This window comes from Triplophysa rosa, linkage group LG23, assembly GCF_024868665.1.
Source record: "Triplophysa rosa linkage group LG23, Trosa_1v2, whole genome shotgun sequence".
In the NCBI taxonomy this organism is placed as follows: Eukaryota; Metazoa; Chordata; class Actinopteri; order Cypriniformes; family Nemacheilidae; genus Triplophysa; species Triplophysa rosa.
In genome coordinates, this window is record NC_079912.1 from 16,429,716 (window position 1) to 16,444,878 (window position 15,163).

Below are 15,163 nucleotides of genomic sequence, written 5' to 3' on the forward strand. Positions count from 1 at the left end.
CCGTTTAGTATTCCATTTGGGACGATACTACTCTTCTAAACTTAATACACTACATGGTTGAGTGCATAGTGTATAGTTTAAGTGCATAGTATGTCATTTAGGACACTGCTAAGAGACTCCACGATGTAAGAATGCGAAATAGTCCGCTATATCCGGAAGGAGTGAATGAAAATGAGGGCTCGCACTAAATCCTTGGTGTTTCGAGTCAGATCCGTGGGCGTGGCTTGTTGGTTTTGACTAAATCCTTGGTGTTTCAAGTCTTACGAAACCTTTACCCTAACCTTACTGTAACCATCTAAACTACCTATGGTTGTTAAAATCGCCCAAAAAAACACTGTTGCGTGATGACGTCAGGCTCGAAACACCAAGGATTTAGTGAGAGCCGAAAATGAGTGCACAATTTCGGACACTGACGTAATATATCCTGCGTCTGACAGTACTTTCGCGGATATTCGTCATCACGATTATATTACACCTGTGTGGCTTTATGGATTGTTTTGTAAAATGGTAAAGTTCATTGTTACATTATTAGTCACGTTTATTATATTAGTGTTAGTTATATAATATTAGTATTAGTTATATTAGTTTGCCACGTTTATTTACAATTACATTTCATTACGTTAAATAAAATGACTTTATATATTTAATATAAAACACTGATATTTATAACATTCATTTAATCTGTTTATTCTCAAAAAGTAGAAAATAACTGTCAACAACAACAAACACAAGTGTATAAACTACACTTGTGGCATTAACGGTCACTCTCCTCCAGCTGATTCTAATCAGACAGTTGATTCGCATTGTATCATGGGAAGTAATGAGTGAATGAGCGTACATCGAATGTACACTCAAAATCAGAGTGCATTGTGGGTAAAAAGAGTGAACGAATGTAGGGAATGAAGTAGTTCACTCAGGTTTCGGACACCCGATATAGTGCACTATATCTGACATAGTGGGCGAGCTGCGTCTCTCTTTGTTTATTTTCATACAGAAAACGTATTTACTGTAGCACCGCCAGTCGCACGGCGGGCGTGCTACATAGTGAAACAACACAGAATTTATAATGACATCAAATGCTTTTAAACTGGATACACTATTATGGATTTAGTACAGTATTCTAGTAATAACGTCTAGTATTTTATTGTGTGAAATACAGGGCTCATAAGAACTAGCAGCAACCCGTGTGGACCAAACATTTAAACCACCACCATCATCATCATCCATCAGTAACTTCACTCATGTAGGAGGATCCACTCAAGCTAACAACTAAAAATAAGAATAAAAGTGTAAACTCATAATGAACACACACGTCTCTAACCAGTTATATTTTTAAAACTTATTTTTCAAGTTGAAGAGACTTAATTGTTTTACTTTTTAAATATTTCAAGGATAGACATTAAACGTTATTTGTAAAATGAGTATTTCAAATTGTAAAACACAGTGCATTACAGCAAGTACATCAGGTTTGAATAAAACATTATTATGTGTATTTCACACTGAAATGTATAAGACTCAAGAAGGATGATGCAAGTAGGGTTGTTCCGATACCGATACTAGTATCGGAAATTCCACCGATACCATATAAAATTCTGGTATTGGAATCGGCGAGTACTTGAATCCATGTACCGATACCAATTTCTTAAACAGGACCTAGTTATGCCCGCTAGTTTTGCTTAACGCTGCAAATGGCAAGGCTTCTTCACTGCTCAGAATGCAAACACAGAAAGTTGTGCTGTGAAGAAGAAATGAAAATGTGCTAGGGACATGCACGAATATTCGATCCGCAATAATTATTAGAAAAATAAAAATGCTATTTGAATATTTTTATTTTCATTTAAAAAAAACTGCATCATCACCACAGGTTTAGAATTGTCTTATTTAACGCTTCTTCACTTAATCTATAATGACTTTATAATGTACAGAAAATATAAAAAATAATTTGCATGTGTCCTAAATCTTTCTACAGTCAGTTCGCAAGCTAGTGTAAATATTTTAAGTTCACACACGACGGCCTGACGGATTGCGTGTTATGCTCAGCTCACATCACCAAAAATGTTTTAAAAACTGGTGAGCCACAGAATTCGTTAATATTACATTACTTATATATAAGTTGGTATAAAAATACCAACATAATATTAAATGATTCGATAATTATTTTTTTATTACCATAACTTGTTCGGAGCGGTTGTTTGTTTGTTAGAAATATGTTGGGCTAACTAACGCTGATTTCAATAACTTTAAACATTAAAATGTAGCCTACATTTCACTGCAACTAATTTTAATAAATTTGTCCTTAGCATAAGACTGGTACCTTTCTCCATACCTAAAGCCTGCATTTTCCTCCTAAGCAGTGGCGGAGCCAGACAATTTTCATAGGGGTGGCCAGACTGAGACCATAGCTCACACAGGGGTAGCACAGAAACTGATATCATCTTTTTTTTCCTATGTGGCAAGTCACTGTGGATCTAGTAGTGTTTCTTAGTCACTCACTCATTTACTTAAACAGGCAGTGATTGCCATGTAGAATTACATCATGAAGATCCACATAAGCTTTTTAATGTATTACTAAACTGATTTAAAAAAAAGATCTGAAACAGTGTGGCATTGCAGAAGGTGGTGTCTTTTTAATTGGTGATAAAGCTCACACCATAATGACAATTTACATGACATAAGAATATACCAAATGCACTTTTATCAAACAAACATTACAATATCACAGAAAAACCAAAATATAGTAACCTTAACATTATGGGCAAGCATTTCAAAAATATTCCTTTGCAATACTTTGCATATTATCATTTGGCTGCCAACTGCCAACAAAACATTTTAATTCCCTTTCAAGGATATGACACAGACAGATCACCACCATTAAGCTAAATCAGCACTGAAAGTTGACTTTACTTTTAATGGCCTTCTACAACGCTCTTTTAAATGACACTGACACAGTGAAACTGTTTATAGCTTGCGACTTTCATACTGCTAAATTAACAGCCTAAATGAACTTAGCAAACTTTACCATGTCTGTTTCAACTTCAGCACGCCAGCCATAATAACATACATTAAGACAAGAAACATTTCAAACATAGTGAATAAACTTAATTCTTCTTGTTAACTTACCTGCAACCTCTTCTCTCGCGGCGGGAAACAGACAGTCCTCCTACTGCACGCGCAGAGTCCGTTGGAGCACACGCGAACAACAATGACACTACTACTTCTTCATCTGTAATTGTGTTGGTGGTTGAAATTCAAGTTGTGTGTATTACCGCCACCTTCAGTTTGGGTGGAGAAGTACTTGTTTGAGGTGTGTTGTTGAAATGCGTCCATATGGGAACAACTGTGTACAGAAATGGTTCCGCAAAAACGTTGCCGGCAAAGCGGTAGGGGGGGCCGGGGGGGTGGCCAAAGATTAATTTATGGTGGCCTTGGCCACCATTGGCATCCCCTGGCTCCGCCCCTGCTCCTAAGAACTTCAGGGTCGTCGCCTTCAGTTATAGCCTGTAAATAAATCCGCACGGGTGTTTGTTTTAAAACGCGTTGAAGGCTTAGTTGAATTTACTTATTGATGTAAATGCAATGCAATGCTAAACAAGACAGACACTGAGAAAACAATATTTGCGGCGGTGATCAGCAGAATTAGTCATACTTCCTCAAATGCCGGTCACGTATAAACAACAAGCACTAAAATAGCTCCGTCTTTGTTTTTAGGATCAATTAACAGTCAGTATGTTTACTTTATTTATTATCAACATTATAAACAATAAAGCCAGATATTCTTGTCAGATCTAGGTTTTGTTACTGGGAGTTAGAGAAGAGCAACGCAACGCATTATTCACATTCTCCGCTGTCGGCTTGTAAACTGTCGGCTTGTTGAACAGACTTTCAACAGAGTAAAATAGACCTACTGTATTATGCTTGTTTTTCTTATCAAGAACATGTTAAACAAAATAAACAAGATAACCATACATCACAGACTTTCAATATGCGTTTTGTATGTTTGGTTTTTGTATGATTGTATGAGTTTTTATGTATATTTCTATTTTTTTCCAACGTTGCTAATCTTTTCAACATTAAAAACCCTATATACAGGATCTAATATTAGTGCATTATGAATATTTAATGATAGTTATAAGCTTGATGTGAAATTGTGACTAAATAAAAACGAAACAAATTACGTATTTTTTCACTTAATTTAAATAAACGAATATTCGTTTTTTATGAGCTCAAATATTCTAATATAAAATTATTGAAAAATGCCCATCCCCAGTGCTAGCGCTGTTTGGCAGTATTTCAGAGTGGACCAACCAGCCAGTACAACTGCGACTTAAGAAACATAAATAATATTACTGTCAAATGTCTGTCAGATAATAAAAATACTGTATGTATTTGTTCATGTTTTATTAAGGGATAAGTCTAAAGCACACCATAAAATAATTATATCAATTCACACAGGGCTAGTATATACAGCTGTATACAGATACACACCCTGGTATCGGATCAGTACTCGGTATGGGCTGATACCCTGAGCCCAGGTATCGGAATCGGTATCAGGAAGGAAAAAAGGGTATCGGAACATCCCTAGATGCAAGTGTAAGAGAATTTCAGAATGATTTGTGTTTAGGAAAAAGCTGTGTGGAAACTATGTGTCAGTATGATGAGTGCTGGAACATCTGTCATCTGATGCAAATAAACTGATGAGTAATTACAGGCTTCTGAATGTTTCTGAGTGTAAACTACAGGCCTTTTAAATCAGGCATGGATATCACATACCTTGTATGTAGTATCTTTATCATGCTCTTCATATTTATTTACTGGCCTCTTTCTTTCAAGTCAGACTGAGCGTTGAAACAACAACGAAGATCATTCAATAAATTCATTTTTGTCTCCTGCCGGCTGTTCTTCCCCTACATATCTGTAGAAGTGTTAACTCACAACAGTTTCACTTTGTATAACAACGTCATTTTCCTGATGAGAAAAACCTAGTGAGACCTAGCACAAGAACAAGTCAACTCAATCTTAACCTTGGATCTGTAAGATCTAACATTTCTGGCATATAGCTGGATCTACCATTCACATCTCTGTACTGAACAGTTATAATTAACATAAGAAAATATAAGATAATGCACGTATAAGACAAAAATCTGGAAACTTTGTCCATATGCTGATAAAAGCTTGAATGATTTTAATCAGAAACTGCAAATAAGCTAATGCAAATGTCTTAACCTAATTCTTTTTAATACTAAAACAGCTGCAGTGTGCAGTCATACACTGCCAATGAGTCTGTTTGTCTTTGAGTTTCATTTCTGTACACATGCTTTAGTAATTGAAACAGATGATTTGCACTCTTTCACTATCATTTTGTGTTTTCATTTTAAGGGGGGAATATTGTTTGCTCATAAATATGCCGACTGTGTTCTGCTGTATAATGTGGGTGAGAGGTGTGAGTTTTGTGAGGGTATATTTCTCACTTGATGCAATGGTTTGTGGTGGTAATGTTTGTGACGCATGTTCCAGCTGAATAGTATTTCTTATAAAAGACCTCAGTGTAAGGCACGATTAGAGTAAACATTACCTAATTGACCAGGTCACTGAACATCTTTAGTGTGGACACCAAGAGCTACAGTATGCAGGGCTGGACATCTAGATTATTCATCTTTGCTGTTATGATCACCATTATGGGATGTTTCACTGGTGCATTAGGCAACTGTAAGTATAAACAATGATATCTTAATAATACTCCTGTAATACAGCTGATGGACATAGAACACGTCAAGACATCAAACATTAAAAATGTGAGATTATGATGAAAGTTTAAAGATTTTAAAGGTTTGCCTCATTTCAGAATATTTTCACTAGTTAGTGATGCACAGGAAGTGCATGTCCTGGTGCAAAAAAAAGCTTACAAAAGGGTTTGTGTCTAGCTTAAGACCTTAAAAACTGTTCTGCAGACATTTTCCTCAACTTGCCTTCTGAAAATCTCATCTCAGCATCATGCATCTCTGCTGGAAAATAACTTTAATGCCGATGGTTCTTGTGTGCGTTTCTGAACAGCAGGGCAATTGTGAGTTCTGTACTTTTGAATACTCAACACGGGCATTTCAATGCCTTTTATTTTAAATGACAGTTCTATGGATTTTTGTACTTGATTTATATTTTTACATTCATTAAGAATAACTTATAAAAGAGAGAGCATTTATCATAGCGTGTTCTACAAAACTATGCGAAAGTAAGTAAGAGTTGAAGCTATAGGGGGGAATGAACAGTTAGTCAAGCAAATGTACAACGTGTGTATTTGGTTTAGTTGTAGTGGATTATTTTAATGTTTTAGGCTTAGATTTTCTAGCATCTAATATAATGATTCTTATATTTAAGAATTAAAGGATGGTGAATCTGGCATTATACTGCATTTGGCTGAATCACAGTTTGAGCTCTTATTAAAGATCACATCAAGTTCAGACCTGGGTTTCACGCCTACAGTCAGGTCGATGGATTTCAATCTGTATTTCTCACTCTCTTTCTAAGATCGTCGGCCAACCAGAGTCGGGGTCAACTGCTGTACAGAGGTGTCGAAAGCAAGAATCCCAAATCGCATAAAACTGATTGGATACAAGCATCAGAATGCTCTTGCTCCATGTGTCGATGCCATTATGTAAGCTTTCTCTACACAGCGTAATATCAGAAAGGTTCATATTTGTGCTATTTTAATTTGTCTTTAACATGTTGGTATATCTGTCCTGCACAACAGTTTCTACACTGAGAATGAAAAATACTGCTCTGATCCAAACGCACGCTGGATTAATCCCAAATTGAAGGGTACGGCCTTAATATTTAGTACTGTTTGCCTCTGTACTGTACGAAATAACTCATAACATAACAAGGTTTTTTGCTGTGTTTTCCTCAGGTCTGAAGGAGATACAGGACTGAGTCAGTGGAGGTCTATATGCGCTTTATATCGGAACAGTCCTGAGAAACAAATCTATTTATCTGTGCATCTATTTGCGTCTCTAAATAGAGACTATAATATATTTATATACATTGCGTTTATTTTACAGTTAATGTTAATGATACCAATAGCTAACCTTTCTTATGTGTGAATGTTAGAAAAAATGGTTCTCTTATAGATAGAAGCTTCGTTTTATTTGCTCTGAAATGAAAATAAAAAATTAACTGTTTAATTTCACACAAGAGTTGAGTGTTTGCATCCTGTAAAATCTTGGATTGTCTTCTTTAATGATATTAAATCGGGTTCATCAAGCAGTAGATATGTTGTGCAATCTAGGGGTGAACTTCACCAAATACAGAACAGACAACAATTGCATGATGTATTATGATGTACAATTTGCCAGATTTTAAAACATATTAATCTTGTTTAACATATACAACATACAACTAATATAATTCAATATGATTGTTTAAATTAGCATACCACTATTAACAAATGCTGCTTAAGTATTTCTTATTCATTTTAACAAACATGCTGTATTTATTTATTACTGTAAAATAATCTTATCTTAATGTAAAGTGGTCTCCATTTGACTATTTTGTAAAAATGAAAAGATGTGGTATGGGCAATTATTCAATATATATATATATATAGTATATACATATAATCTGATGAACTACAAATAGTTATAGTTCAAAACACTGTGATATTTGTTATACAAATAAATGCATTATTTTTACTAATGGTTCAAAAAGGCCCCTGAGAATGACCGTACCGGTGCTGCAGTATACATCCCACAATATGACAAAATGATCAAAAGAACAACAGATCATTTATCAGTACAGGTTTATACAGTAGAACTTGTGGTTAGGTTTACAATGGTAGAGGAAGATAACCAAAAGGATTGATTTTGGTTGATTTTAGTTGCATCGGACAGTTTGTCAGCACTCTCAATAGGGCCTATAAATGAATGAAATACATTAACTGTAACATTAAAAAGATTCAATAAGAAAGGTCTGATTTTAATATCTCAAGCTGATAGTAGTCATCACTCTTCTCAAAACAAGGCACACAGGACTCAGTAAGACTCTTTAATGGGTAAACACCCAAATGGACTATGCTCACACTGCAGTCAACAATAATCAGAAGTTGCAATTCACATCAAAATACATTTTTGGTGCAGCGTTAAGGAAAATGTTTTCACAGGTAATTACATTTTTAAAAGAAACAGGACTTTACAGAGAATTTACTTTTTTTACTGCCAGTCTTCTAATCCCCACTTCAGGAGGTGGCAGTAACGCATCAGTAAAATGATTTCTTAACCTCCAAAAACTCCCATAAGAAAAATAAAAGCGAGTTTAGCGAGACCTAGTCACAAAGGGCCAGAGCTTAATATATTCTCTAAGATCCAAGAAGGCAGAGCAGAAGATCAACTGTCAAAATGCAGACACAACAAATTCTTACAAGAACTTTTGCTGTCATGGTGGTATTCGCATCTGTGCTCTTGACGATAACATATTGAGGTAAGAACGGGGTAATATGCTAAAGAGAATTTGTTCAAATACGATGTGTTTTTCACATTTCATCTATTGTTTTACTAGATTCCCTGTAGACAGAGCACATGTCACAAGCAGATCTGTGTGAAGTCTACTTTCAGTGTCTTCAACTAAGTTCCCATTGCTTTTGACAGCTTTGAAACTAAAGGGGAGAGCAAGTGAACCATCACAGAATTTACAATGACATAAAATGCTTTTAAACTGTACGTACTACTGTGGATTTAATACAGTATTCTAGTAATAACATCTAGTATTTTATTGTGTTACAGAGCTCGAAATTAACTAGCATCAACCCTTGTGGTCCAAAACATAATGCTTACACTATCCTCATCCATCAGTAACTTCACTTTGTGTGAGAGGACCTACTCAAACTAACCACAATTTATAAAGACAGTAAAAAGAAAACACACGTCTAGTCTCTAACCAGTTATGTGTTTAAAAATCTATTTTTAAAGTTAGAAATTTCCTTGTTGTATCCTAATAAAATATTTTAATCACTGTCACTAACTTTTGTGTATTCAGATTGAAAATGTTACATATTGTCAGATACATGTAGGGCGACTTGTAAATGAAAAGTTGGTTCTTTATTAGTTAATCTCAAATAGGCAACTGGATGAATATTTATAGCGCATCAGGATTGAATACATTATATAATATTTCACATTAAAATGCACCGATGAAACTCAAGAAGGATTCGTGTCAGTAAACTGAGGAGTTCTTGAACACCTGTAATCTAAAACTGAAAATAAATTGATGAGCAACTACAGACATTGCTTGATGCTTCCGAGTGTGCACTACATGCTCTTTTCGCTCATAAATGATGCTGACTGTGCACTGATGTGTCTTGTGGGTGAGAGGTGTGACTTATGTGAGGGTATATTTCTCACTTGATGCATTGGTTTTGTGGTGGTAAATTTGTGACGCATTTTCCAACTGAATAGTATTTCTTATAAAAGACCAGCGTAAAGCAAGATTACAATAAACATTACGCAATTTATCAAGTCACTGAACATCTGCAGCTGGTGGACACTGGACACTGGACACCTGTTAAACTATCAAACAGCCTTGATGAGCTTTTCTTATGAAAGATAGATTGTAAAGGTTTGCCACATGCACAGGCAGGCAGAATATTCTTACTGGTTAGTGATGCACAGGAAGTGCATATCCTGTTGCAAAAAAAGTGTATTAAAGAGGCTGTCTAGCTTACACCTTCAAAGCTGTTCTGCAGACATCTTCCTCATCTGGCCTTCTGAAAATCTCATCTCAGCATCATGCACCTCTGCTGGAAAATAACTTTAATGCTGACGGTTCTTGTGTGCGTTTCTGAACAGCAGGGCAACTGTGAGTTCGGTGCCTTGAATTAAAAAAACTTAAGGATGAGGAATGCGGTATTATATTGCATTTGGCTAAATCACAGTTTGTGACTGCATTTGCTCTTATCAAAGATCACATCTTTAACACGGCTGGTTTTCACACCTAAAGATGGATTTCAATCTGTATTTCTCACTCTCTTTCTCAGATCGTCGGCCAACCAGAGTCGGAGTCAGCTGCTGTAGAGAGGTGTCGAAGGCAAGAATCCCATCTGACATAAAACTGATTGGATACAAGCATCAGAATGCTCTTGCTCCATGTGTCGATGCCATTATGTAAGCTTTCTCTAGTATCACAGAGGTTTATATTTCTGCTGTTGTCATTTGTGTTTAATGTGTGTCCTGCACAACAGTTTCTATACAGAGAATGAAAAATACTGCTCTGATCCAAAAGCACGCTGGGTTAACCACCAGTTGAAAGGTACATACAATTGTCATTCTTTGACTGTTTCAGTATAATTCCATTGTACTGTGAAAACATAATAATGTTTTTCATGTTTTCCTCAGGTCTGAAGGAGATACAGGACTGAGCCAGTGGAGACAAGATTTAAGGCACAAATCTAGGGCCGTGCACGGGGGGGGGGGGGGGGTTTGGCCCGGTGGCTAGAGCCACTGCCCCTCTGCCCTCATCCTCTGAGGTGCCCCTCTCAACCCCACGCTAAAATACATCTGTTAACACTCCGCTAAACATCCTCTCTGATTCTGCTTATCCGCTCCGTGTTTTCCTGCTTGCTCCCCAGTATCAGACTCTGTCCGCGCTGGAGTAAAGACGACAGTTTCAGAAGTTCATATCATCACTGTAAGGACATTATCCACATTACACACCGTGCTTGATACGCAGAATTAATCATTTGATTGTTTTTTGTATGTAATGTTTTGCTCCTGGTTTTCTATTATTGGTGCTAACTGCTAACAACTTGTACAAAATATCCATGCTCTCATAAGAAAATGAGAATTCTTGTCAAATCAATTTGTTGTATCGATCTGATATAAATAACACAGAATTTGCAGTTATTGGCACACTTTGTAGAAAATGTCTTCACAATGCTGACAGTTTGTCACACTGTAACTGCTGTGCAGTACATTCCCCATTATCTTTCTTAGTTTAAACCAGTGCTCGAATTGAAGGCGGGCTGGGGGGAACCCGGGACCCCCCCATAATGCATTAGGGACTTGATTCAATTCGAGCACTGGTTTAATCTATAACATATATCATATACTGTAAATAACATTTTATTAAGACCATATTAATAGGAGCCCTGATAGCAGGAGAACATGTGAAAACCATTGAATCATTTGTTAATGCATCAATATTTCCTGTAGCTCAGTGGTTAGAGCATGGCACTAGCAACACCAAGGTCATGGGTTCGATCCAAGGGATTGCACATGCTCAGTAACAAATGTATAGTATAATGCTATGTAAGTCACGTTGGATAAAAGCGTCTGCCAAATGCATAAATGTAAATATCACTTTTGCACCCGCAAAAAATGTTGAATTTTTTTATTAATTTCAACAAATCACCATTATTGTGAAAATGTTGTATTGGCTACTATAAATGTTTTAAAAGAGTGGTACCTTAATATAGTACAACATAAAATATAGATTTACATATTTACTGAGTGCTACAGTGTGATACTGTAAGTAGAAAGATATTTCTAAGAGCGTGTGCCGTCTTCTCTTCTCTTCTCGCCCTTTTTTTTGTTTCAGCCACTGCCCCTCAAAATGTCTGTGCACGGCCCTGCACAAATCTATTTATCTTTGCATGTATCTAAAGTAATAAAGAACATATACATACACATCATGCTTTAGCATGATTTAGCTAATGTGGATGCTTTGTTGAGATGATTCTCTTATAGACGAAAGCTTTGCTATCTTGCTTCAAAATTAAATGTATTAAAAACTTTGTGTTGAATTTCACAAAAGAGTCCAATCGTCTTTTTAATAATATTAAAACGGGTTCATCAAGGGCTAACTATGTTGCGCCATCTATTGGTGAACTTCACCACATACAAATTAAACAACACTTTTTTTGCTTAACAAGAATTAAACAACACTTGCTTGCTTGAACGCCCAGTAAAGAAACGAACGACCCAAACAAAGAACACCCACTAGCAAATCACAGTACACTTAAACACAAATACCAGTCAAAATATTCATAAATATATTTAGATGAAAGATCATTGTAACACCAGCCATGTCAGCCAGTAAACATCAAAATATCTAGTATATCAAATATCAATCATGATATCAGTTAATGCCGTGCGCGCCATCTAGTGGGGAACATTAAGTACACAGTACAACTAAGTTAAAGTTATCAATATAACAAAAGAGCAAAAGATATTTACAAAATACATGACATGTAGTTATCAACTTAATATGACTGCAAAAAGTTGCATTTGAAAGACTTATATATGAAGTATACTGTCCTGTTATCAGTATTCTTTGAAGACGCATTTATACATTAGTTAGATTTGAAGTACAAGTAGACTAAATCAGGGGTTCCCAAAGTAGGGGTCGCATCAACGCAAGGGCGGGGTCGCGAGATGACTTCCAGAAATCAATTATTTTTTAATTATTAGAAATAGCGTATTTTGTCCATAAGTGTTACAAAATATAAAAATATTAGTTCAATTAAAAATAAAACCATGCAAATAAAAGCCTTCGAATTTCCTTCCCCTTGACCGTGACCCCTGAGGATGTTAGACTGTTGTGTTCTTTTGTGTTGTTATTATGCTCGTGCTTGGATACTTGGATATATAGACCATGAGCGCCGTTGCGCGCAACAAGTACTTTAATAACCTCAGAGGATTCTGTGAAATGATCGAGAAGGTTTAATGATCAAATTACAAAGATCACACAGGTTGTACATTTTATAACTGATCATTACAAACAGCGGCAAAATGAAAACTTGATTCAGCTCCTTTTATGTTAGACTGGGGAAAAGTCAAACGAGTTTGGAGCAAAATGAAAGAAAATGTAATAACATTGAAAACAAATGATCTGTGCTCAATACTGTACAAAAGGTGTGCAAAGTGCAACTGACTGAAATTTGACCATCTGTAGTAATAGTTCATGGTTTATGTATAACAAGTAAAGTAATGAGTAAATTACAGTAAATTAATATGATGTTGAACTGTGTTCTTTTGTGTTGTCATTACGCGCATTTGATGTTGGTCACTGGCACTGTTATTTTGGGGGTCGTGGGCTGAAAAGTTTGGGAACCCTGCTCTAAAACACATCATGAACAAAACGTATATTCACTAACCGACGTACCTTTGATCAGTACAGTCTGTACCGACACAGTCCTCTGAGTCAGATTTAGGCCTAACTGTCTTTAGTTTGATGGACTTCAATCAGTTCCACAGCTCGTGAATCTATTTGGCTCACGCCGATTACTCATTTTCATGCGACAAGACTTCGAGCTTACGTTTATCAATAAACAAGCGATGCACATTTTTAAAGTTTGCATTTTGCTACGTGCTACCTATTCATACAACATTTTAGTCGAAAATTAATTAAACATGTTAAGAAGATTGTGTTCCACTAGTCCGGTGTTTATCGAACAGAATGAGAGAGACGTGTGTAAATAGGTCACCTTTTCGCGAGGGGGCAGTAACGAGCTCTAACAAACTGGCAGTCGTTGCATTTGTGTTTAATTATGTAAACATTTAAATGTATATTATTTTAGTATGCTTTATTAAATTAATGGAAGCAAACAATTGTCCATTATATGCATAAAATTCTGTCATACTTTATTCACCCTCATGTCATTCAACACCTGTATGACTGATTTTTCTGCAGAACACAAAATAATATATTTTGACAAATGTGTCAGTGGTTTTGTGTTTATACAGTGGAAGTCAATAGGAGCAAATGTTGTTTGCCAACATTCTTCAAACTATCTTATTTGTGTTCTGCAGAAAAACAATCATACATGGTTGTTGGAATTACACGAAGGTGAGCAAATAATGCTTTTCATAGTAATGCTTCAGATCAAATTAAAGCACATTAGAGTAAGTGTGAATGGGTAGTTGATTTTTCAGTGGTTCAACCATCTTTCCATCTGTTGGTCTGTGAGATGCATCTGAGCTCTCTGGATTTCTATAAATGGTAGTTGTGATTGTCAGCAGTGGACAACAGCATGTGGTTAATGGACGCTAAACTGAGCATAGACTATAGGATGAAAAAGTCTCTAGCATGTTTCAGTCAACAATGCTACTGCTTGCAAACATCAGTCAAAAGAAAGACAAATGTATCCCAAGTGGTTCCAAAATTGTTTCTCCTCATAGGAGAGGATAATGTATTATTTTGTCAGTGTTAAATGAGTGTGTGAAAAAATGCTGTTTGTAAATAATGGTACAAGAGCTAGTCTGAAATCACAGTAAGTACATTAATAGAAACTGAACAATGTTCAAATTCTTTGTCAAAGTGATAATGCAATAAAAGCAAGAAAAATAATCTGAATAAAGTGATAATACTATTACAAATACATGTGCATATAACAACAGAGCACCCCCTGTCCGTTTGCTTGTATTATTCATCACAAAAATCTCAAAAAGAGCGAAATGTTTGGAACGCACAGATTAACCTAAAACTAACTAAAGTGGACCGCAGAGCTCTCTTGTGGCCACATCACGCAATTGCATTCCTAAAAAATGCTATCAGGAAAACAAACTGCTAAAAATTATTCAAGGAATTTATTGTTTACGTCTTGTCAAGTCACATATGTAGCCCATAAAAGCACAATAATGAAAGTGAGCAAGCATAAAAGTCCCGCGCACAAATATATTATTGATTGATAGAAATAACAGACAGATAAATCCTGTAAACTACCAACTCCCTCCAAACCTCTTCTCGGACAGGGTATGCAGGATAACAGCAAACGTGCACAATCTCTGAGTTACATTTAGTGATTGACCAGTCTCTCTCCAAAATGACTCGTTTCAAATAAAGCTGTTGTTCTGGATGTCCTTCCAGCATTATTTTCAACTCATGTGATGGCCTATAGAGGGAGACAGAAAACAGATAATGAGGACAAATATTTAAAAAGTTATTTTGTGGAAAATTTCCATTTGCCTAGAGTAAGGTTGGACAACCCATAATCAAAGATCAGCACAGCTGAAGAGCAAGACAGTAACATTTAACTTTTATCTCAAAAAGAATCTTAAGTTTATTAAATTAAAAACAAATCAACCTACTGAATGTAGCCTATAACACGTGTTTCATGTTCTTCTGTCATCTATTTATAATCCAGCTGCCAGCACACCCAAACTTCTCACCAACTCAAGCAATG